This window comes from Ostrea edulis, chromosome 2 (genome assembly GCF_947568905.1).
Source record: "Ostrea edulis chromosome 2, xbOstEdul1.1, whole genome shotgun sequence".
NCBI classification, from domain to species: Eukaryota; Metazoa; Mollusca; class Bivalvia; order Ostreida; family Ostreidae; genus Ostrea; species Ostrea edulis.
In genome coordinates this window covers 56,752,738-56,777,679 of record NC_079165.1, presented here as the reverse complement: position 1 = coordinate 56,777,679, position 24,942 = coordinate 56,752,738, and the positions used below count along the sequence as shown (strand labels likewise).

The 24,942-nt window shown below is 33.9% G+C and overlaps 1 long non-coding RNA gene across 1 annotated transcript in view; it reads right to left on the bottom strand.

Moving 5' to 3' along the window:
- The window catches only part of LOC125681205 (uncharacterized), a 37,650-nt gene that overhangs the window by 5,698 nt on the left and 7,010 nt on the right, over window positions 1–24,942 (bottom strand). The window contains exons 2-3 of the long non-coding RNA XR_007372186.2: window positions 23,739–23,870; window positions 22,396–22,518 (exon numbers count right to left, since the gene is read on the bottom strand). This is a non-coding gene — a long non-coding RNA (uncharacterized LOC125681205). The remainder of the gene's footprint in view (window positions 1–22,395; window positions 22,519–23,738; window positions 23,871–24,942) is intronic.

The following is a 24,942-nucleotide window of genomic DNA, read 5'->3' as shown; positions in this document are numbered from 1 at the left end:
CAGTCACCATATGAAATAAGTGGTGGCCGCCAGCTAAATCAAGTGATGTGCACCAGTTAAATACTGCAGATTCCTTATTTTATGCGAGTACTTAATATGGTAAAATGACTCGTATACGTCAAATCACATGAGCGTGAATTCGTGTGTGACCTGTTTATCAAGAGTTGTTATATGTATTTTAACAACAGAAAAAGCAAATAATTTTATTTTGCGAGTGATGCCTTTCGCAAAGTCATGTGATAATAAATTCCTGGTGTATATTTAGGAATCTACAGTAAGTGGTGTCTACTTGATAACAAGTAGCAGCCACCAGTTGAATGAAGTGGTGACCACCAGATAAATTTAAGTGGTAGCCGCTAATTAAATTAACACTTAATTCATTACCCTGGCACCTACCGCCTTCCATGTGATTTTGAATGGAAACCACTAATTACACTTATGCGACCTTGACCTTTCTCAATGAGTAACTCATTTACAAAACAATTGCACTCATTGACCTGTAATTTTCATAAATTTGTATTTATTCCTTGCATGTTTCTGTTTAATCCTTATAAAATTTGATATACAATGAATTTAGTTATTCCCATTGGCATCAATGCAAACTTGAATGAGCAATATCTAATCAGAGGATTATTACCTTTTATAAACAATCAACCAGAAGAGTACAGTTTCATTTTAAAATTCTTTCCTTCAAAATATTTTTATTATAAAGTCCTTCAAAATGATAATCTATTTTTAAATGATGTTTCATTGATGAAATATGATTTGGTTTCAATATGTCAGTAAGATACCTTGAATGAAATCAAACTTGCATAAATGAAAAACATGTATTAAAAAAGCTTCGAAGTCTTCCAAGCTGTGCAACAGCATACCTACACAATGGTGATAGATGGTACCGAGGAAAGAACACTTTCATCATTCATTTTGTGGGCACCTGAAGCCCAAAACTTCTGCCAGGATATATCTCCATTTTTCACTTTGGACAGTGCATGTGTATTCTGGTAAAAATGCTCAACTTATACATAAACAAATATAGAACTTAAACAGGTAATTAATTTTAACAAGAAAATTGTGTCAGCAAGAAGGATTACACTTGTAGTGAGTACAAAGAAATATATCACTGAATCTGTTTTTTTAACACAACATTGCTTTACAAATGACAATGATGTTTTAATTTTTAGTCATTGAAGTTTTGGATGACCTTGACCTGACCATTAAGTAGAGAAGATCAAAACACAACTTTCAAAAATATTTCTGTCGTATATTTACTGATGCACAAAATAAACTTAATTGACAAAAAATGTAAAGGCTGAAGAGGTGGAATTCATTGAAATTTTCCAATTTCAAGAATGAATATGCCTCTGTTGCTGCTTAAATTCTGCGATGTCACAGAAGAGTGCATGATGCCACCTTTGCATAGGATGGTGTCTAGTGTATGTATAGAGTTTGTTACATGGTTTATTCGTGCTGTAGGGGTGTTCTACCAATCTTCCAAAAGTGCCTGATACAAAGCGGGTAGAGACTCTGGTAGATTTGGATGCATTCAAATGTGTTTTACATGTTCCATACATGCTTTATTGACAAGAGATCAGTAAAGCGTGAATCTTGACTGTCACAGAAGAGTGCATGATGCCACCTTTGCAGAAGATGGTGTTGTCACAACCACCAGAGTCTGCCATCACATCCATGATGATAGAGGACAATTCCCACTGCAACATGATGCAGTTTGATGTCATAGGAGCGGAGATGCCTCAGTGCAATATCTTGGATTGTGTGTCCCTATAGTGTCTCATTTGTAGTTTTTTGGGGTTGTGCAAATGCTACAATCTCATAAAACAATCCTGATGAGAAATTGTTAAACCTTTTGATTGGCCAGTTTGAGGGTATAGTCAGTATTTGTACCAGTCAAAGGCATTTGTGAAGATGAGATATTGTGCTTTCATGGACATTCAAAGCTCTTGCCATGGCATTGTGGGTGTTAACAGGTTCTACTTGCCCTAGTAGTCCTGATTGAATAACCTAGAATCTACACTACACCAGCTCATGAATTTGAAGTTTTAACTTTTCTGCCATAAGGTCCTTAAAATCTGAAGATTTTTTAAAAACACACCAGCACCTTATTTTGCATTATTCTTCATCATCTTTCCTTGGAAGGTGCATTAGGCCCTTCATTTGAAGAAACATGAATACCCTTCACCCACGAAAGATTTGTGGCAAGTTTGGTTTGAAATGACTAGTGGTTTATGAAGAAAAAGTTAAAATGTGAAAACTTTAAGACATGGGCACTGCCAGCAACAGATAGCGGTCATATCTTGATCAGAAAGGCTTGTTTGAGCTTATCTGGCTAATATTAGCTATAAAACATTAGAGCATATTTATGAACTATGGATTGTCACTCATCTTATTACCCCAGAGTTTTCATTAAAAATCAGGTTAATATGACTTTAGATAGTAAAATTTACTGTATAAGACATAAGCTAAAATGATCAGAAACATAAAATCTCTTTTTGATTTGCTGGCTAAACTTTAAATATTCAGCACTCACTGTTGAACTCATTTGAATTTTAAGTATTTTCTTGTATTCTTTACTTCAAATGCAAGTACATGTAATATGCTGTATTTCTGAGTGAGTTTTATATCATATCTGATGCTGGTGTGCTATCAAGAATACTGAACATGTTCCCACAATGCAGTGTTCCTAACTCTTCCAATCTTATAACACCCTTCCTGTGTAATCTTGCAACTCTTCCTGCTATATCTAAGGAATGTAGAAAAATATTATTTGAACATCTTAAAATATCATAGATGTGAAGAATTTGTACAAAACAGTTTGCGAAAAACAACACTTCTATCAAACCCTGCAACAGCATTTGGGAGATAAGAGTTTCTTCTGAAGAAGAAAAAAAAAAGATTCTTGATTTTATAATGCACTGCGAGTGAAAATAATAATTTGATTATTGGTGTGTCTATAGGTGAATCTCCATTGGTCACAATCAATATACCAATGTATTATGGTCTCTGACTGTCCTATCTGAATGCAAAAACAATACGGACATGGTAATGCAAGGTAGCACAAAAAACAAGACCTCTGCAATGCAGGGCATATCCCCTCGCAATGAGTGTCTACAAGCTTTTTCTCTGAAGTCCCATTTTGACCTTTTGACCCTAAAATCAATAGGGTTCTTACTCTCTTGATAACAAAACTACATGTGAAGTATCAAATCAATCAAGCAAATAATGTGACCAGTAGAGTGTTTACAAGTGCAGAGTTACACACACTAGCTGACACTCGCCCACACAATGAACAGTCCTGTTACTATAATTATTATCCCATCACAATGAATTGCGAGGGGTTAATAATGGGTGATCAAAATTTTGTGACCCTCTCCCACTTCAAATGGGGGACACAAATATGCTTATTCCCTATCTCCCCCAATTTTTGTTAAATTTTTTACTTCAAACGTTAACCTAAAAAGTAAACTTTACAAAAGAAAATTAATGATGTTTATGCAAGATTCCAGGGAAATTGCTGAAATGCAGGGTTTTTCCTTTAAGCATCTGTAGGCCTCTGAGATGGCCCCAGATCCTTGACAGTATGTGCGAGATCAAAACATCACTACAGATCAAAGCAACTTGTGTAAAAAAGACAAGGCTTCATCAGACGGCCTCTTTGTTACAGAAAATGTAGAATTCTTTGTGTGCAATTCCTTATACATACACTGTACCTGCTATATATTCTGATAATCATAACTTAATAGGATGGAGATATTTAAACTTGTCATCATTTTTATCTAAATGGCAAAGAATTAATTAATGTTTGTAATGACCGAGAGGATTGTGATAGTACATATTGTTGTTCGGCACATATTGTCATTGGTGACAGACTCTCATGATATGATATTGTTGTCCATCAACACATATATTGTCACTGATGACAATATGTGCTGAGACAGGGCAGACAGACAGGGCATATATTTTGCATCACTATACATATTGTCATTGGCGACAATATGTACCTAGATCTACCCTCATTGGAAGATACTGTCACCGGCCACGATAGATGAGAACGTAGGGAACGAAATAACCATTTGGGCAAAAACACGTTTCAAACTTATTATCATATTAACTTAATTTTAGACAAGTCAATTCCCCCACTTTGAAATTGAAAAGAAAACGATACCACTAGTCATTGCATGCACGCCTAAATGTCATTTGAAACTGATTTCACAAAGATTTTATGCCTATATATATATATCTATGAAAGACATTGTGAATAAATGTATTTACTGCTTTGGCCAAATTTGAAACTTTGTATTGTTTGTCTCTCGTACAAAGATGTAATTCTTTTTCTGTAAAGATTTTTTTTTGAAAACTGTCCAATTTTGGCAGTTTTTGCCCCTCCCCCCCCCCCCCCTAAGGCCCCAGGGGTACAGGAATCCTAAATTATACAATTTAGGTCTCCTTTGTCCCAAAGATGCTTCATACCAATTTTAAAAAGAATTGGAAAGGTAGTTATTAAGAAGAAATTAAACTATATGTGTTAGCACGACATGAATGCCCCTGCCTGCAGTAAAGTCAAAATGTAGGAAATCCATTAAAGTATAGCATTAGTGCAAAAGGTCACTTGTGCTAAAGGCGATAAAAATGGTGCATCAAATTTTCTCACTTTACAATACTTAAAACTTTGATCCCCTTTTGAAGTCCCAATCTGACAACGACACACACCACTAATAGTCATGTTTTGAAGGGACTTGAATTTGCAATCTGCAGTACCTGAGGGTACTTGCATATTCATATGACTAACCATAGCCCTGTTGTTCTTATTAAGAAGATCTTATAAAAACTCCCACTACCCCAGAGGCCACAAATTGAACAAATTAATATATCATGTTGAATCTGCGCTTCCTGATGATGCTTGCATATTGATATGACTCATCTTGGCCCAGTGTTGTTCTCTAGAAAAAGATTTTTATAATTTTTTTCCCCAATACCCTGGTATATTCCCATGTAAAAGTTTGTTCCCCCATTTTGGCCCCACCATACCCCTGCATGGTGGCCATGATTTGTATAAACATGAATCTGTAATACCTGACGATGCTTGCATATCAATGACTATAACCATGCATAGTCCTGCTGTTCTTGAGAAGAATGATTTTAAAGATTTTTTTATATATTCCCATGTAAAACTTGAATCCCCTATTTTAGCCTTATCCTACCCTTGGGGCCATGATTTGGACAACATTGAATCTCAAGCTTCCACATAATATGCTATGTTATTTGTGAAGAGATGCCAGGCTATGTGGAATCCTCATATTATCTATAATGCAATGAATATTACAGGTGACACTGATAACTATTCTTATTACTCCTACAATGTTAAAATATGTTATCAAGAATCAATTTAGGAACACTGCCTAACTGACTGTGGACAAAGTCAATCTTCAGACTAAATTTTCTCCTCATGCTCTACTCTACTATCAATTTCTACAGAAATATTCCATGCAAATGAATATACTTCTATGTTGATCAATGTAGTCAGAAAAAAAGTGATCCATGGTTGAAGCTGCGTATGGTAATATACAATGCAGTCCTCTAATCCAATTACAATGCAGTCAGGGCAATATCGAAAGGTGTGGTAATATTCATTCATGTCCGCTGTTCACAACATTCACCACTCCTCTGTTAGATCTTTTTTACCTTGTGAACACAAAAACAGGGGAAAAGACTACCAATTTAAACACCCCATATAGCAATTTTCTCCGGATTAAGGCCTTTATTCCCGCACTCTATAATTATCATTCAATAATTGAAAGTGAGATAAACAGTCAAGCAAATATTGAATTTCATGGGCATTTTGTGCTTATGCACACCAAAATCAAAGGGAACAAACAACTGCCAATGGTACACTTCCAGGGCTTTGACCTGATTGAATCAACCTTTGCATTCTGCTGAAGCAATCTGAATTTACCCCCTTGTGCTTTACATTGTCAAAGGGTCACTGACTTTGAAATGACAGGAAATCTTATCCTACACATACATTGCTTTTGAACCCATCTGTTCTCTTTTACTGATACATATATCTATAATATTAAAAATAACACTCTAAACTTCTCAATCTTTACAAAATAATGATATAAAAAGATTTTTTTTCCTTCATCAGAAGGATGCACATTCATCCTTGATTACTGTTGTAGATTTAGGGGGAGGGTGATACATAAGATGAACATTATAAATACAAAACAAGTGAATAAAAATAATCAAATCACTTATTTGCTACTATTATGTATAAACTAAAGCTAGAACAATCCATAAAAGTAGCCTTAAAAAAAACCAAACAGCCTCGGGCCCTAATTTAAAAAAATCCTGGACCCACCACTAGATTACTTGAAATAATTTCTTAAAACTGGAGATATCCCGTGCAAGGTAAGAAAAAATAATATCAATTAAATTTTGAAGTGCACTGGATATGATGTGGGTTGCTGACAATTACTGAAAATACTGGATGTGCATTTATGTGAATGCTCTCTAGTTACTTTTGCAACAATCCTTTTTAAACCTTGAAGAATTATAAATATTTGTGTAAGGAAAGCACATTTAATCATCAGACTGGTTCATTTACAGCTATTATGTTTTTCAATGTTCTTTAATTCTTATGATATTATGGATACTGAAATTTCATATCTAACATTAAAGTTGAGAGGTTTAATAAGGTGAACAAATCAGTTATACAAAAATACATAACTCTATCTGATACTCAAACCATATGGACTTCAGAGAACGCATCGATATTTCCATATTAATAGGATATGATGTAATTACCATATTAAAATGGAGTGTATTACCCAAATTTGAATTTTAAATTCAAAATTTAAAGATGAACTGTTTGAACTCCAGATAAACCCCACTGATCAAATTAAAAGTACCCCCCTACCCAAGATTGTGAATACATTTACAAACACTCAATATATCATCCCCCACAATCCATTTTATCCAGTTTACATTATAAAAATGCAATTCATTTCAGAAAAAATATTATCATTCAAGTTTCAATTTACAACAAAATGATATTTTAAGAGCAATGAGAGAAAAAAATCAGTGTTTAGCTTTCAATTGGTTTAAAGATAGTTAATGCATAGCAGGCTACTATCTAATGAAGAATGTAAACAGAAATAGTCTAGTCTTTTATGCTTCCACATGAAAGAGCTTCATTTGGGTCATTCACAGACCATGTGACCTCCATTAAGACAGTTCTCTATGACCCCTAACAGTTCTGCAGTCCTTAGAACATAAATTACATTTTTCCCCACCTCTGTTTTTCCTTTGATTTAACCTCATTCCATCCTTGATCCTAGTAATAAAGAGTTATTTTAAGACAGGATGTGATTAAAATTAATGCAAATATGAGGAACAGGCTAATACCCTTCTGAATTGGTTTATTCAGAAAACTTCACCAAAAATGAGAATATTAAGCCGATATTATTTCCCAAACAATCATATGGATAATCTGAAAGGGTTATGAGAAGGATGATCTGAATAAACAAAAAATTCACAAAAAGGTGACCCAACATATATCTGACACATTCCTCAGGTTACAGAGAGTCGGGCATCAATGCTGATATTGGCTCACTGTTTACACAAACCCCTGCTGACTTCCAACTTGAACTAAATCCAATCATACTAGAAAAATTAGTTATAGAGAAAACATATCTAAATATTTGCAAAATTTAGATCAAATTATCAAGTTCCAGATCTGAGTCAAGTAGCTATAATGTTTATTTCCATATCTTTATTCTCTTGATAAACACTCACAGAAAAAATCTTTTGCGTCCAATATTTAAATTAGTGGAATATGTTCATATGGTTTGAATGACATCTATGAATGACGTACATGGAAATTTGACTGCTACATGTATAATGATTGGCATCAACAATAACCAATTGAGTATTGATAATATGGGTGCCTGCCCTTGTCTGTAATCTTACAAAATGCTAACAATTACATATTGTATTAAACCATAATTCTCTCATTAAATGTATGTATTTGTTAAACACAATGCTTAGTAATAAATTTCTTACATGATGGCTAACCTCTAAGTATATGACCTTCTCAAATTGTTACACTTTTTGACAGAATTAACTGCCTTAATTCACATTAATCAGATATGATCTACATATCATATGCAAGTGATTCAAAGGTACCAAAGTCAGTTTTGGGCTGAGCAGAAAAATGTGATGGACAGATCAACAATTAACATCTTCCATCTTTTGAGCCTATAATGAACTACATAGAGATTAACTTTCATTTCATTTTTGACACACTGTAAATGAAAAAGTGAAAATAAGGAAGAAGTATCAATCTCAAAATAAATCCTATTAAGAATACAAAATTGAGAGATGGGGAAACATGGACACCTGGAAACATGTGCAAGAGGTGGTATCAGGTGCATAGGAGCACCCCCTGTTGACCGGTCACACCTTCCATAAGCCCTCTATCTTGATCAAGAAAACGGAATAATCTGTAGTCAAAATCAGTATGTAAAGAACAGCCTATTAATGGTACAAAACATGTCAGGCAACATTTAACCCAATGACAGGTTGTATTTGCAAAAAAAATCATCATTATAATGACTATAGAATTTGGGAAATGTTGAATAAAACTGTTGTAATATCAACTTATTTGTCAGTAGCTCGATTTAAAAACTGATCATACACAGAACATGCTCCTGCATTTAAAATCAGTGGAAAAACATAAACAGGGGTTTCAACAGTCAATACTCTTTCAACAAATTATAGCCTGTTGTTGTTAATAAAAAATTTTTATGGAATTTAAAATGTAAAAAGTCCAATCCTGCCTCCTCAAAATCTTTACAATATGTTTCCCCATTATTTTATTGACTCTACTATACTTAGTGACCATGGTTTCTACTTTGTACTACACTATCTAGGGAAACATTTTGTCACTTCTGGTGATAAAGGTGCCAGAGAAGGGAGTTTTGAATAATTTCTTTCAATTTTCACTATTTTCCAGTTATATGTATCAGTATCGTCACTTAAGACAATTCATTATACTTCACTTGCTTAATGTGCTTAGTTTGGTGGAAATCTTGGGAACATGATGAAGTTAATAAGTTACAGAGAGAGCTGACAAGCTTCCAACTGCTTAACAGGCTTAATCTATTGTACAATGATACAATTATCACTAGTTCAAAATTGTACTGGAACTTGAGATAAAGATTCTTCTGAAAGTCATCAAATGCCTCCATTCATAAAAAGGATTAACTTTTCCCTATGGAAGGAACTGAACTTTTACTAAATGAGTACAATGATTAACTTTTCCCTATGGAAGGAACTGAACTTTTACTAAATGAGTACAAGGATTAACTTTTCCCCATGGAAGGAACTGAACTTTTACTAAATGAGTACAAGGATTAACTTTTCCCTATGGAAGGAACTGAACGTTTACTAAATGAGTACAAGGATTAACTTTTCCCTATAGAAGGAACTGAATGTTTACTAAATGAGTACAAGGATTAACTTTTCCCTATGGAAGGAACTGAACTTTTACTAAATGAGTACAAGGATTAACTTTTCCCTATGGAAGGAACTGAACGTTTACTAAATGAGTACAAGAATTAACTTTTCCCTATGGAAGGAACTGAACTTTTACTAAATGAGTACAAGGATTAACTTTTCCCTATGGAAGGAACTGAACTTTTACTAAATGAGTACAATGAGTTCTTTTGAACATAACATGGTTTTGACTTGGATCAGTCAAGTTGATGAAACTTAAGTTAGACTTGAATATCTTTAATCATTTGAATTCATCATAAATCCAATTACTGCACTCAATAATTGAATTAATGTGCACATAAATTGAATTGAGAGCAATAATTCATTTGATGTGCACTTTAATTCAATTGAATGAGAACAATAATGCATTTGATATTGATTTGATGCACACATCAATTAAGTTATTGCTCTCATCAATTCAACTGATGTGCGCATCACTGTAGTGGATATTACTGCTCGCAAAATTTAATTTGGAGCTCCGTATAAATGGTTTGACGATCTCCTTAATTCAATTGAAGATATCTTTAATTATCTACAATGCTTTTGTATAAGGAATTAATGTGCACATCATTCCTTTAGAGAGCAATAATTCAATTAAAAAGATCATTAACTCAATTGTAGATATGTTGTCAATGAACTGATACCTCTAATCATATAGATGCTCTCTCTATAAGAATTATAGTGTATGCATCAATTGAATTAATGATATCAATGATTCAATATTGGAGAGAACAATAATTCAATATTATTGCGTGCATTTATTGAATTGATGTGCATACGTAATTCAATTATTGCAAGTATTAATCGAATTTGATGTTTGCATTAACTGTATTATTGTTATAATTATTATTATCAATTATTATATATTTTAAAGAGAGCAAGAATTCAATTGTAGTGCTCATCAATTCTGTAGAATAATCAATGCTATCAGCAATTGAATTAATATGTGCAATAATTCAGAATTGAAGATATCAATATATAATTATTTGAAGAGATCTTTAATACGCCAGTTTTGAGATCAGAGCTCTTCTGTGTAAGAGGTGCATTTAGTGGAACTGTAAATGCCTAAGTGGGACAGAGTGGACATACAGTCAGTAAGCTAGATGATAAAATGTATTAAAAGCGGCTTCTCTTTAAATATGTAAGTGTTGGAAATACAAAATACTATTGAAAGAATTTTTCTACTAAAGTGGAAACATACAAACAATATTCATATTTGCAAGTAAATATCCTGGGTATGATATGTACGAGCAACGAAATAACATGATAATATGTTTTACGGCGTTACCGTGTTTGAGGGCGAAGCAAAAAAGTTTTGGCATTAGTATCTATATCCAAATCAGGACAAAAACAACCTGAAGTTAGCACGCGGACGGAGCTGTATCAAAGCATCCTAATTTTGGACATTTGATCCGCCTATATATTGAACACGGGAAATATAACGCAATCGATGTAAACAGTACATTGTGACGTCATATTCAGCGTCGTTATTTAGCAAATTTACAAACATAACGTTTGAACCACAACAAAAAACATGGCGTTAATCGTGGAGTGATTATATATGATTAGGAAAATAAGATGTACATGCTTTTACGGATTTTATGTAACATCTCAGAACGACGTGAGCTAGGGTAGACGAGATTCAAAATGAAGGAATACATGTCCACGCGCTAATATTCGAATCGAAGCCATTGGTACCAAACTTTTCAAGTTCCATAGGTATGGTGTAATTTTTCATTATTTTCCTTTTAAACATGTATATACGTGTTACCTATAGGGAGAGCTCCGCTCTCACGGCCCTTCGGGCCGTGAGAGTGCTTCGCCCTCTATTAAAAGAATTCCATGTATTTAATTACTCACTGACTACTTATCACTTACTAAGTTTGTGTATCATTCTAATTTGGGTGATGAAATTGGGTATGAGAAACTTCCTTAACACATTCACTCATGCAGTGATGGATATTTGTCCCACTCCCGCATGTAAACAAATTGTTTCACGCCTTACTGATGAACAAGAGTTCTTCAAAGGGAAATAATTCTGAAATATCTCAAAACCGGCATATTGAATTAATTGTTGCATGCATTAAATGAATTGATATCTTCAAATAATGAACAATATATTCAATTGTTTTAGTTAATGTTAATTTGATGCTCCATAGAATACCCATTTATTAAAAATCATTGCTGAATCTGTAACTGGTAGGGAGAAAATGCAACGGACCAGACCAGGATTCAAACCCGGGCCCCCTGAATCTCTAGCCAGGTGCCCTACCAACTGAGCTAACTGGCCACCAGTGATCAAACCAAGCTGACCGCTACATTCCTCCCTCCTTAATGTCTTCACACCTGAAGACATCAACCCAGGATCTTAATCCCCTGGAAGGCATTTTCACCTGTCAGTTCCAGGGGCTGGTCTACTCCTCCTAGGCACCTGATCCCACCTCTGGTGTGTCCAGGGGTCCGTGTTTGCCCAACTATCTATTTTGTATTGCTTATAGGAGTTATGAGATTGATCACTGTTCATCATCTTCACATTGCATATAACAGGAAGAGAGAAAATGCAATGGACCAGACTGGAGTTTGAACCCAGGCCCCCTGAATTTCTAGCCAGGTGCCCTAGCTATCAACTGAGCTAACTGACCACCAGTGATCGAACCCGGCTGACCACTACAAATCATTAGCAGTAGTTGTCTGAGAGATTAGGTTGACTAAGAACCCGGCTGACTACTACAAATCATTAGCAGCAGTTGTCTGAGAGATTAGGTTGACTAAGAACCCGGCTGACCACTACAAATCATTAGCAGCAGTTGTCTGAGAGATTAGGTTGACTAAGGACTTTAGTTCATTCATTAACAATATGTGTTTGGAAACTTATGCCCCTAGTGGCAACATAGAAACAAAACTGTTAAATTTTCTTCTTCAAACTCACAAGGTTAAAAATGAAATGACTTTTCACAAGAAACACTCGTATGAAATATAAGAGTCCTAATTATTACTCATCATTCAAAATTTATGATCAACATTAAAGTTTTGGTTAAGTTTTTAATTTGGGTTAAAATCCAAGATGAAGGTCACAAGGTCAAAGATCATGGTATCAAATAAAAGGTCTTGTCATATTTTATGAAATATGAAATTTCTACCTCTTAGTTCAGGAGATTATTTTATTGCCTTGGTTTAATTTTCTTCAAAGTTGGTCAACTCCAAGGTCAGAAACTTTGAAACCAGAAAAAAGGTATTGTCACAAGGAATGCATACGAGAGGCCTATCACCCGGCCACCATTCAAAAGTTATGAGCAATGTTAATGTTTCAGACAAACAGGAGGAAAAGAAGATCTTTGATAATGGTAAGGATTAACTGTCAATTAAGCCAGTACACAATGCAAGCTCTAATTATGAACTTGTACATAAGTGATAAATCAAAAGTACAGGTATTACAATTCTAATCATTGACTGATCATGGTCTACATAAGGATTATACATGTAACACTAAGAAGAAATATGCATTATTTACAACTCCTCCACAGGAAGGAAGAAAAGTTCACATCTCAAATGCAATTTGGTTCACCTTTAAGACAAGGTATCATGTAGAAGCTAGCTCAAAGATATGTGTACTTTGCAATCATCCATAATGCTGCTGGTTCAGTTTGCAAAGTTTAGATAGCAATACTGCAAAATGTACTGGAAAATATTGACATTGTGGTTTTTTCATAATACAATTTTACTTCATTAGAATTCACCCTATTCTATTTAGTCTCTTTGGATGTATGTCATATCTTAATGTAAGCCCCATTTTAATTTCGCAAGGCAGATGAAGGATAAAAATAACCAAAGCTTACTCAAAAAGTGGCATATATAACTGATTCTCACACTGACTTTGATCTTGGCCATATGACCTTTGTTCAAGGTCAAGGCATAGCATCTGTTCACTTTGTACCAAGTGAACTACTAATGTTTTTCCTTTACAAAGTTATGGCTTCGACAAAATTTCCAATATCCATGACTTTGGTCAAACGACCTTGTAGCCTTTGTGCTAAATATCAGTTTTTAATATCTCCGAATTGTAATGTTATTACCTGGATAATTATTTCAATATTTTAACCAGTGAACTTAACTTTAATTAAAATTTTGCTTATAGGGTCATGATGCAGCACCTGGTCATATGCAACATTTCTTCTAGGTATATGCTTCACTCAATGCTACAAATTTGTGGCCTTGAGCATAGTATTTTTTTTACCCTTGACGTTAATTTAAGGTCATGACATATCATTTAGCCATAAGCAAATTGTGCTTCTACCGGTAATGTCTCAAAATTAGTGAGGCACTTTGACCTTGGTTCAAATCATGATACACTATCAAGCCTGAATTTCTCCAAATAAACTTATGTCGAAACATGGACTTTAAGCTTGAGATTTTGCTCAAATTTTGCATGCTCAAATAAAAGAAAACTTGAGCTCAAAACTTAAGTTCGAGAAATCCAAGCCTGGCCATGAGCAACTTTGTGCAAAGTATAATTTTTAATGTCTGTCCATTACAAAGGTATGGTCCAGACAGTATAGCCATGGTCATTCTTATGTACAACTCCTAAAAGTTTGTTTGAGGATTAAGGCAAAAATATCCTGGCATATAGTACATATATGCAACTGACTTACAAGGTTTTCGTTGAATGAAAAGAGATCCCTGTCATTACTACCCTGCCCGTAAAGGTATCAGGAAGCAGATGGTAAATACAAATTAAAAAGCAAGCTCAAGCTGGTCTTGACCATTTTTGTCATTGGTGATTTTTTGTTTCAAAAGCAGCAAAAAGAAACATGAAAGAGTAATAGGATAAAGAATAAAATATTATATGATAGGATGGAAATAATTGTACAATGTGATTCACACCTCACAAAAGCGGCATTCCTGTGGAAGCACTGCACCAAGGAAGCCTTAAGTCACCTTTCACAGTTCAACCTAAAAATCAATAGGGCAACAGAGTCAGTTGTCCGTCAGTCATACAAAACTTAGCGTTTGTATTTTGCAAACAGCTTTAAGTGACCTTTAACCTTTTGGCCTGAAAAATATAGGGCTAATGTTCTACTGACAGATTAACAAATACAAAGTACTTTAAATCATTAAATTCCCATTTATTTTCCTTCATATATTAATCTTTACATCCACTGAATCTTTTGTCTTATACATGCATTTCTTTTGAAATTGACATTGCTTTCATCATAGACAATGAATACGTGTTTGGTGGAAACTAATTCAAACCGTTGTTTTAGTATTACCTGTCTGCATAATTATTACCAAATATTGAGCATTATTAAGGTCAAAGGGTGCATTGACTTCCGTTTAACATTACAAAATGGGTCAATTATATGATATTTTAGTACTTACTTCAATCTAATTAAAATCAGACTTCTTAGATCCGTGCCATATACTCTGCATAAGAAGATCTGACATAACCCGACTAGGGGTCATGTTCATTTGAACTTTGTTAGCCAATCAGCGTGTCGCTTATGAAATTGTTGGTGTTCACAATTCAAGGAAAACGGCTTCGATTGTTTGGTTTGAAAGAAAACAAATCGCAGCTAGATGTGATGTCACAATGCACTGTTTATGCCAACTGGCGTTATATTCCTCGCATTAATTAAGTAAACCAACTTGAAAACTATTCAAATCGTACCCATCCCTATTCATACATAAATCGCAATTCACAATTAATTTAATTTGGGTGTATTTTATATCATACGTTTTGTTGTTTGTATGAACGGAATAGATTAGGCATTATTTCAAATTCCTTATGTGAGAATATACAATTGTATAGTGTGGAATAAACTTCATGGGAGAAAGATTACTGCAACTTATTTACGAGTTGCCGGGAACCACCTACATAGCCAGCATTGTCTGTATGGCGCAATCTGGCTGGTTGATATAGTTCTCATGAATATTCCAAGCAAAAGGTCATGCGGACGTGACCTCCTATGGGGTTATGTCAGATCCTATTGTAGCAACTGTGAGCGTATCTTAGGATCTGATTTTAATTAGATTGGTACCTAATTCTTGTTCATATTTTTAAAAGACACATTCAAATATAAATATATAAACAATAAGATGTCTTTTATGCATTTTTTCTGCAATGCTTGCTACCCTCATCACCCAATGAAACAACATTGCAAAGAAAGCATTTTATTGTTTAATCGATGCAAAAGAAATTGTGTCAAATTATATTCATGAGTAAGCCTACATATATACGCTTTATGTATTACAACATATCATGTCCATCATGCTGCAAGAAATATTTGTGAGAATCTTGTGAATTTTTCTAATGCATAAATAAAAGTATGCATGTTGTATTTTCTCTGAAAAAGAATGGCATAAAATGACAAAATGACTTGTTGTTTTTTCCTGACCACTTCCCTACATTCTGAGGTCAAGATCGTGGGTTATGAAAAAGACTGTAATTTAGTTTATCTCCATAAGATGAGTCCCTTCAAAGGTAATTCTAATAATGCTTTCCTAATTGCAATGCACTGAATCAGCTCTTTTTGTACTGGGAACTGTTGACATAAAAACTATATTAATTTAGCTCTTGTAATATTGGACCTCCTGTGAAGTAATTGATCACCAGATTACATATCACTATGGATAGAAGTATTACTACAGAACTTAGGAACTCCTCTGGTAGGGGGCATGGATTTTAATTACTTTTAATAATTATTTAGGTGGAGCCACAATGTAGTTTGTCTCCATTAAAAAAAATTCTTTTATCCTCAGAACTCTCTGAAAAGGAACACATGTACAGAGAGAGATATTAGACCTTGCAATTACGGTATATTGTTTGACCTATGATCATTTCTACTTTGTATGCTTTGCATCAGAAAGCAATTGCATGCAATTTGGTGACCGCAATTACAGGAGAACAGAAGAACAAGCAGTTAGTTCTGACAAATGGCCATCAAAGTACAGAAAAACGGAGTTAGTGTCATGAGAAAAAGTTCTCCTCTGTCTTCAATCCCTGTCGCACACCTGTTGCACAAAGTAATTGTGTGTTAAATTGTTGGGTTTCTATCCATTGAAACCATACTTAATTTAATGACACCAAAGGAGAAAAAAGTAAGAGTAAAATTGACTTTGCCATTTCCCCCCCTTTCTTACAACTGGTTATAAAATGAATGATAATGGGACTTTAACTTGCACAGAGATTCATTCATTTCTTAACAAAGGAGTATTCTGAATATCATTTAAAATAATTGCAGCCCTAACCCCCAAGATTGTAAAGCATGTGCAAAGTGTTTGTCATGAACCTCATGCAGTGATGAAAAGCTTTTTAAACGATGTCTTATACTGATCAACTTCCTTTTGGTGATAGTATACACTTACTAAACTAAGACATCTGGAAAAACCACGACCAATATAACTTTTCATAATTTTTTTTCTCTTTCTCTGCATATCTCTCACAAAAAATGTGTGCACATTGTATGAACTAATGGAGAACAACTGGTAATAACTAGAAGAGGCTTAGATAATAAGGCCACAATGCTCACCCAAGACATTATAGTCACTAGCTAAAGGGTTAGGGGTGTTACAGAATATTTTAATTCAAATATTGTAGTTTCATCATAATTTGTTCAAAGCATAATTCATTATTACGTTCCCAAAACATAATTTGAGAACATGTTGTTTTTACTTTATTTCTTATCATTAAGAACTTCTAGTTCGGAAGATTTCTCAGAGATGAATGAGTGAATACATGAAATTTTCACAGATGATAGACTGTAAAGGGAATTATTTCTTCTGAAACATATAGAAAGATTCACTTTTGGTCAGCAAATAAGGCTGATTTTGGGTTTTTAAAAGAGATTTTATCTGTGAGTGTTCTCAGAAACGGTAAACAGATTAACACACCAAACCCTTATGGATGATAGATAGGCCTCTGGTAGAATTTTCAGTGTTGAATTAAATGATCTGTTCAATTGTTTACAGAGCTTAATTACTCTGGAAGTTCATAAGGATATGATACAAGTATTTACATTTCACAGGAAAGTATGTACTTTGTAGCACTTGTTTTGGTAAAGTCCAATACCTATTTTTCTTGAAATGTTCTTATAACATGTACATGAACAGTCCTTTGTTTGTTCATGCATTTTACCATAACTGTTACTGAAAGATTACATGAGACAAGAATTTTTACATTTCAGAAATTACTAAAATTATTTAAGAACATTTCGGTTCTTGATCAGTTAAAGAATTTCAGTTCCACATCAGTTCTTGTTAACCTGTTCTTGTGTACCTGATCTGGTGTTCATGAACTGTTCAATGAACATCCCTTAATTTGTTCATGCATTTTACCAGAACCATTTCTGAAATATCAAATGAGACAAGAATTTTTAAACATTCAAATTTTAGGAGATTCCAGAATTATTCAAGAACAACCCAGTTCTTGATCAGTTCTAGAGCTTTAGTTCTTCATTGTTCATTTTAATCAGTTCTTAAAAAGTTCCATGTTCTTGAACATCTTGAGTTCAGGTGCTGTTCCTGAAATGCTAAATTCCTGTTTCATTTGATATTTTAGGAACATCCTTAAGAAGTTCAAGAACCGTTGAGTTATAGTTTAAGCATGTTCAGGAACAATTGTTCAAGAACAATTCATGAAAAGTTCTGAATAATTCATGAACTGTTCTTAAAATTTTTGCTGGGGAGTGTATGGCCACAACAGTGAAGCAAAATTTTAGATATAAAAGCATCATGGGGAAACTCAATTGCAAAGATCTGTTCAAGAACAAAAGAGCTGCAAATTGTTGAAATAAATTTTAATTAATTTTATAGATATGTTCAAATTACGGCCATGAAGGTTAGAGTGTGCCCTGTAATTAAAACATTGCATGAAGATATCCTGTAGAAATCTTTTGGAATCTTCTTTCCAATAACAATTTAACAAATCAGAGTTGTTTAAAATGATATGCAAGCATCCAGAGACACCTCTTTCAATATGAATTTGGATGGTTCAGACATGGTTCCAAAACTGATGAGTGATATTGCTAAACTAGCCACTAATCAAAATGGTTAAAGGTCTTACAAAACACAAATTCAAGTACAGTTAAAATGTCTAATCCAACCCATGTTTCACTTCCTATTTTAACCATAATTTTCTTCTTTTTTTTTATGTTCTTTACATTTTCTCTGGGTTTTTTTTACACAGTTCAACATATCTTTAAAATGTCTTATTCTTGTTTTGAAGCCAATAATTAGCATCACCTGTTTTCTTCTTTTGAGTAAAATTGAAATACATCACTTTTCACTTTTTGCAAATTTTTAGAAAATAGGGTTTTGTCATTGGAATTTTGATTATCTAATGCAATCTGCAAGAATTCATCCTCCTAGTTTTGAAGTATAATATGTAATACAGCACAAATAATAATTATGTGAAAATTACAGTGGTCATATGATGTGGTTCGACCTTCAATTTTCAAAGCCAATTATTGAAAAATTAGCACATTGTGCAAATATTCCAGGAAATCCATCATTATGACATCAGAATGAAAATACTATGACTACATTGTACACATAACAATGACAACGTTTATAAATTAAAGAATACTTATTCAATGAATTGATGGGATTGGGCAGCAGGGTTATCTTTATACATTTGTCAGGGTGGAAAAATTCCAATACTGTTTATCATCTATGAAATTTCATGTTGATTAAATGTTTCATAAATGAGAAAATGTCTCAAAAGGAATAATATTATATCACTTCCTGTGATGAACGGAAGTGATGGACAAAAATGACCAATATCAGATTATTATTATAAGCAAATATAATACTTGCACTAGTTTCATCATTCAAATTCTCAAATAGTTTCTGAGGAAAAGCAAGGAAAAATATCAAAAAATATAAAGTCGCTGTGGCCCCAGATGCCTTGGTTTAGAAAAAATGAATCTACTCTACATGGGGATGCTGGAGTACTACTTACGTGTTTTAAATTTTGCGTACTTAAAATTTGGCGCAACTGGAACTGATTCACTATTTGGCATAAGCGCTTGTTTAATGTGGATAAAGAATCCATATTTTAGCACAACTATAAATTAGCGCTCTTGCTTCGCCGTCAAAGTCACTAAAATTTGAATCATGCTAAAATAAATACACGTAGAGCTGTGTAACACTTCACATCCTTATCAAGGTGTCATTCTGCTCCGAATAAAACTGATCACACACTACCTTAATAGTCTTGCTCATTACTTTCACAAGCAGTATCTGAGTGTTACCCTTGAGAAGAATATTTTATTAAAATGATATATCTCCATGTGTATATTTGTATGTAAATCTTGCAACTAATTGGGCCCTGATAAAGCACATTGTCCTCTGGGGCATTATGGTTAAAACAAAAGAAGAATCTTCACTACATGAGGATGTTGGCAATGGTAAGATATAGCTGTGTCATTCTTTAAGTTCTTTGAGATTCATGTTAAATACTTTGCACCCTTGTTGTTGCTCCAACCTAGAACCCTTATCCTCTCATGATTTTAACAAACTGATACACTACAAGTAGATGCTTGCATATTGTGTTGGCAAACTGGTAAACTATATTCATCTTGCAAAGAAACTATCACAAGTGTTTTGAAATTTTTAAATGATGATACTCTGTTTTCATCATTTCCTAATTATCTCCCTGGAAGGGGGAATGACTCTGAGTTCAAAGTTGCTTGAATTCCTTTTACCCTTTTTATTTGATTGGTTGAAATTGGCCCAGTGTTCAGACTATGTGTAAAGTATAAACAAATGACAGATGAATGATGAAGAACAAATGGTACATGTATTCTTAGGGTTGTATCTTTTTCAGTTTTCTGCATGAACTATCAACTTAGATAAAACATATCATATAATTATGTAACATTAAGAGCAGTATCTTAAGCCTTTCAAGTAAATGCCCAATTATGAAAAAAATAATAATACAAAAAATAATTTACCTCATATTTGCAAAACTGGACTCCAGATGGTTATACTTGACTAAATCCTACCTTGTTCTTTCAATCAAGAAATGCTTTCAGCTCAGGTGAGCTAAAAGTTGCAGATACAATTGCATGGTATATACAGTACTTAAAGTTAACTTGCAAAGTATCGAATCATTTGAATGCTTAGTTTCACAAGACGAAAACTGCTCTGTGATTCATCTTGATCTAACCACAGACACATATTACTGCTTCAATCTGAATAAAAATGCCAAGACTGCCAAGAAGAATGAAAAGAAGACACCATGCAATGACAGTCATGGATACTGATGGTGACAAAGGATACCTGCTAATCAGCAGCAGCCATCTCAATTACATTTGTGTGCCTTCATCATCATTTCCTAACTTTTAAAGTAAAATAGGGGCTAGTGCTGTTTTGATTAATTTTTGCATGATCTTGCACACGTCATTGGATATCATCAACATTTGTTCTTAAATAGTGACCAATCCATTTTCCTGGAAACTTTTTCTTCCAAACTAAATTTGAGTGTACTGAGACTTTTTGTATTTCATTAGAGTTAGTAGCAGAGCACAGATATGCCATGTGATTTCTAGTATGATCTTTGACATCTAGTTTTGTGCTAACATGGATATGTCAAAAATGACTTGTGGTGTCGTTTAACAATGATGTAAATTATGAGACTGATCTTCTGTGTCTGTTTTGATGCACTAGATGTGAGATGTGACGAGACTGATCTTCTGTGTCTGTTTTGATGCACTAGATGTGAGATGTGATGAGACTGATCTTCCGTGTCTGTTTTGATGCACTAGATGTGAGATGTGATGAGACTGTTTTGATGCACTAGATGTGAGATGTGATGAGACTGTTTTGATGCACTAGATGTGAGATGTGATGAGACTGTTTTGATGCACTAGATGTGAGATGTGATGAGACTGTTTTGATGCACTAGATGTGAGATGTGATGAGACTGTTTTGATGCACTAGATGTGAGATGTGATGAGACTGTTTTGATGCACTAGATGTGAGATGTGATGTGACTGATCTTCTGTGTCTGTTTTGATGCACTAGATGCAATTAGGATCAATACTGGCAACATGCATTCCAAGAAATCAGAATATGATATTGCAGCAGATGGTGCTTTGAGTACTTGTAATAATTCTTAACATGGCTTTGAAAATACTGACCTGCTTAAAAAACTGCAGGAGAATACAAGAGTAAACTTAATTCTTAGGCTATGTACATTTCCATACAGGTACACATGCCAATGATTCAAATCCACACTAAATAGTCACAATGACAACTAAACACAATTCAAAAATTAATTTTTTTATGAATATGAACATATTTCAACATTTCTGTGATTATTTATCTTTATAGCAGTTTTTGTTATAATTATAACCTTTCCATATACATCTGAAGGAGTTTAGTTGCTTATCTTTATGTGTGGCTAGCTTTAATAAATATCAAAGACGAAATCTTTTTTTTTTGGGCTGTAGATTTGCATATTAATTTCATTCAACACCCTAAAAATCATCATACAATTCAATATTTTTATCTAGAATACTGGCTGTGGTTAGTTTTTGTTTTGTATTTCAAATAAAAGGCAGTCAGATATCATATCAACAATATCAATTCCTCATTTCCTCATCAGATAGGTATATTTCAACATACAATACATACCCCCTACAGACCATATGTCATTTCTGATAAACCCTTCACCCCTTAAAGACTAGTCACAGTGAAATACCATTTCAATTTCACAGGTCCCATTAGTCTGGCAACTGACAAAAAAGTCACGAAACTTGAACCTGAATAATATGATTACAAAATCGTTTTGTAGGGACAACACAGTTGCATTCAAAGTCGCCATACCTGAGGCAAAAGATAGTCTACTGGGCAAAGGGCAGCTGCTCTCCTCACAGACTGTTAGTATTCTTGTCAATGTATCCTGTTTGATCTTTCATCAACATCTTTTTTAAAAATTTGATAAGGACCCTGCAAGAAGGATTTAATTGCATCTTAGTGTCAGCACCTTTTAAAAAATATAAGGCAGATAACATTTATTCTTTTCTCTTAAATATCTGCTGGTAGATTAGATTATTTGATGTTTCATTTTTGCACTGCATTTCATTAAAGATATTAAAATTCATTGGAATGAGTTGAGAATCATGATCAGGTCAATTTAATAATTCATCAGTCTATGAATTTTCCATGCCTTCCTGTTAACTGATGAAGAAATATCAACATCGAGAAATGCAAGATCATCCCCATATTTTTTACAGGGCGTGAAAAAGTTGTGAAAGAAAAGTCATTTAAGTCATTTTCTCCTTTTTCACAACTGTGTATTTACAAACTGATAATAGGAAAAAATAAATAAATGCACTGTCAAGTATCAGATGTCATTGAAAAATCATCATTTACAACTCTGTTTTATTTTGAAATACAATAAAAAGAAAGAAAAGCTACTGTAATTTAAGTGTTTTAAAAGCCTTTTGGTAAACCACAAGATTGAACACGATATGATTTTTTTTTTCATCCCTTTAACAAGCCTTTCAAACCGGAGATTGACTTTTCCTGCCATAACTTTGTGCTGACAAAAGAAACCACTTAGCAATATGGGTCAGTGGGTTGATGTGCCACCCCAAATGAGGCAAACAAACTGTATACATTTGCTCCCCCCCCCCCCTCCTTTCTCCCTACCGTTTTGTTTTAAACCTACTCCCTGTCTGGACATTATTCTGTCTTTGATAAGGCATTATAACATTAAGATTAAACTGTTATAAAGAAAAGGTTTAAGCAGTGGATATCAAAGAATGACAGTTTAGTGCCAATAAAGGTATTATTGTCATTCATCATCTCAACATTATATAGCAGAAAATTTGCATTGTACATGTAATCCATCTATTAAGTATATATGGTAGCTGCCATTTTCTTCTATAACATATATGAAAATTGAAAGATCCACTTGTTACATTTTCAAGGGGGTCCATCTCCCCCCCCCCCCCCCCCCTTTTCTTCTCTACCTTTTACCCTATCTGCCCCCTCATGTTATAGAAGAACCAAACAATATAATGCAGTTGTACTTTTTATTTGTACACCAACACCACTCCCAACTTCACCGATTTTTACTGGCAGTACAAAATCTTTTATCAGAGGATGCATTGATTTTTTTCTTTGTAAATTGTTGTTACTCAGCACCATACCAATGTACCTACCATCCCTGTCAGAAATAGAACAAGTGATCCTCTATCAGAGACATCGAAACTTTAATTGTGACATTTTCAGAATTGATAGCATCAGGTTTGTATCATCCTCATCAACCTCACTTCCACCATTTCATGTACTTTCTGTATTGATAAAAAAACAAACGACTAAATGCTCTACTTTAACTTCTAATGCAAAGCAAATTTTTAACATTCAGGCAAACTTTAAAAATATAAATCATATTGTGAAATTTCACTATACTGTACTAATTCTATTGCTTTGGTTATCAGATATACATATGTAGAACAAAATTCAAAGAAAGTATTTAATCTAAGCAACTCCATCCACACCATAACCAATTACAAAAGCACTTTTCAAAATTATTTTCAATATTTTATAATGCTCAATAGGTCAGGCAATTCCAATAAGGAAAGGGGGAAATATTGATCTGGTCACCGAAGTCACATGGCTGACACATAGGTTTAATACCAAAGGGGACCCATTGTCAGAAACAAAGAACACCCACACCCACTCTTCTAATAGATAATGTGCCCACAAATTTTCCTTCTTGTCAGTGTACTTCAAATTAAATTAACATGGTTGTTGTAGAATAATGTACCTATTCCCAATGAAGTCTATAAGATCATCCCATTTTGCAGAAAGATATAATGAAGGGGTGTGCCTTTTGAAAAGCTGGAAAGATGTTGTAAATTAAGAAAACATTAACATATATCTATTGAGCTTATAATTAACTGCCATGGATTTAATTCATATTACTTCAACACACACACACAAACACGTGTACTGTACATGTTGATATGGCTAACAGCTAGTGTGTTGTTGATTATGCGTATAGGGTTTAATTACATGATGTCAGTATCATTAATCATGAATTGCTTACCTATGTGAATAGTACATGCAGGGGGGGGGGGGGGGGGGGGGAGGGTAAAATACATTTTGTAATTGCAAATTTATAGTGTAAATAATCCCCATGTGTATATTTTCACATTCAGAGTATATCTCGAATTTTGATTCAAAATGTCCATGCATGACTAAGATAATGAAAAGAAACTGAATTGTTTGAAATTTAAGTCCAAGTGACTCAACTCCTCCAAAAATTATCTTACTGGAACCAAATATGAACTTAACCTGCATATTTTTTAGGACATATTTATATCCCACATTTCAATTCAAAATGTCAACGTATGACTCAAA